Source organism: Pocillopora damicornis, chromosome 7, assembly GCF_964200805.1.
Source record: "Pocillopora damicornis chromosome 7, jaPocDami1.2, whole genome shotgun sequence".
Classification (NCBI taxonomy): domain Eukaryota; kingdom Metazoa; phylum Cnidaria; class Anthozoa; order Scleractinia; family Pocilloporidae; genus Pocillopora; species Pocillopora damicornis.
Genome location: NC_142676.1, coordinates 9707009 through 9709374, shown reverse-complemented (window position 1 = coordinate 9709374; position 2366 = coordinate 9707009). Strand labels below are relative to the sequence as shown.

Genomic DNA, 2366 nt, shown 5'->3' with positions numbered 1-2366 from the left:
TTGTGTTGATGCATGTATAATTGGTATAAGAATGTTGTTAAAGAAACACAGGCATTAAGAAACTCTTCGTTACCCAATGCTTTCATACATCCTTGACCAAAATATAAATAAATTGAAAATACTCAACACAACAAGTGCTCATGAAACCACTTCTGAAAAACTCTAAGGTATCAAACTTAAAATAAACTTTCTTGACTTTGTTTTCAAAGCCTCACTTTCTTTCAATAAATTAATTTTAGTAGTTGATTTTATATTTATATATCCATTCTTCATATTTTAAATAAAATGACGAAGGATCACTTCAAAACTCCTTCCTCAGACATTACATGTCCGACCATGTACGCAGTGCGTACCTATTTTTTGATTATTGCGATGTTGTTTGGTCCAGCTGCAATAAAGCAGATATGGAAAGTCTTGAATCTTTGCATAGGCGGGCCTCGAAAATTATAGTTAAATCTAAATGTGGTACAACATCCACCGACTATCTTAAATTTCAGAGTTTAGAAGATCGCCGTAACGCTCATATTTTAGGTTTAGTGAAGAGGTTTTTAAATAATAATGTACCACAGTTTTTAAAGAATTATTTTAAGTTGAATAAGGAAGTTATTCCAAGAGAAACAAGAAGAAGCAATTTTGTATACTTACCTGCAGTAAGACCTGAGACCGCCAAGAAAATTTTTTATTATAATGGCTCAATTGTGTATAATAATTATTTAGTAAATAAGAATTAATTTTAATTGTTATACTGTACTATTATTAACTTATAGTTACTTAGTTTCTTATTATTTATTTTGAACTTTTTATTAGTTTTAATCTAGGGCTCCTATTGATAAGAGATATACTTTTATTGTTCATCTAAACATCAATAGTATACAAAATAAATTTGAAGAACTAAAAACATTGAACAATTTCCTTAGAGCACATATTATAGTAATATCTGAAACAAAAGTGGATAGTTCCTATCCCAACAGTCAATTTAACCTCCCAGGATACCACATGTATAGAAAAGACAGAAAAAAGGGTGGAGGTGGACTGTTAGCATACTTCTCTTCAGCTCTGCCTTTTAAGAAGCGGGCCCTGCCAAAGACCTACAAGACCCTCGAGGCAATTGCTGTCGAGGTGAAGATAGGAAGCAATGATTTGTTAGTTCTGTCAATCTACAGGTCCCCAAAACAGAAAAGGAAGGGAAACGAGTCCAGCCTCCAGGATCTTAAAAGTGTTGAGAAGGGGCTTAACCACATCTGTCAGTGGGCGTGGTTCCAAAAGCAGTCTGTCATCATTTTAGGTGACCTTAATCTGGACAGATTGAGATTGGATCGTGCTGAGGGGAAACTTCTGAAGGACCTGGAAGAAGTCAATAATCTACGGTGCATGATAACTGAACCCACTCGAGTTACAGCTCACTAGGAGTCACTTTTGGACGTTATTCCAACCAACAATCCTGAACTGTTCAAGAAATGTGGGGTTTATCAGCCAGAAATGAGTGACCACCATATGGTGTTTGGAGAAATGATGGAGAAAGTCCACCAACACAAGACTCGCACTACCACTTTCCGGCAGACAAAAAGTACTGATTTCAAACAGCTTAACCGGGAATTGGAGGCTGCCCCCTGGCATGTAGGAGAGATTTTTTTGTAATGTGGACGATCAATATGATTATTGGAAGGGACTGTTTGAGAGCGTTGTGGATCAACACGCACCCACTAAAAAGAAACGAGTTAGGGAGAAAGATATACCCTATATGACTCCAGAATGGAAGCAAGCCATTAGAGATAAGAGAAAATTTGCAGTTCAATTTGCAAAGGATCGCTCTCTTGAAAACTTTGAGCTCAAACGAAAATACAGGAACATTGCAACACGGGAACGTAGAAAGGCAATAAAGGCCTACTGGTATAGAAAATCGGAAGAGCTGAAATCTAAGCCCAGCGAGTTTTTTAACACATTCAGGCCATTCATCAGTACAAAGACAAAAGACACCAATGCTATATGTTTGAAATCTGAAGATGGCGAGGTCGAGAAAGACCAAACTGTGGTGGCTGAACTCCTAGCAGGCCATTTTAATACGGCGGCAGCGAATATAGGAGGCAACCATATCATCAGCCTAACCGAGAATGATCATAGGAACCACAGTAGTGTCAAGGCTATTGAAAGCGGTTACAAGGGGAATAAATTTGATTTCAAAGAATTTAACAAAGAGGAAGCGCAATGTGCTCTTAAAAATCTCAATGTAAGAAAGCCGTATGGGTGGGATGTGACAGCACCACCAAAACTCTTTAAGGGAGTGGCTGAAGGAATTGCACCATCCCTGACTAGACTTTACAATAACTGTATTGACTTAGGCGAGTGGCCATCTGAATGGAAGAAAG

At 37.6% G+C, this 2366-nt stretch overlaps 1 pseudogene; it reads left to right on the top strand.

Moving 5' to 3' along the window:
• The first annotated feature begins 285 nt into the window (after nucleotides 1-285).
• On the top strand, nucleotides 286-1638 carry LOC149042455 (uncharacterized; annotated as a pseudogene).
• Nucleotides 1639-2366: the final 728 nt, after the last annotated feature.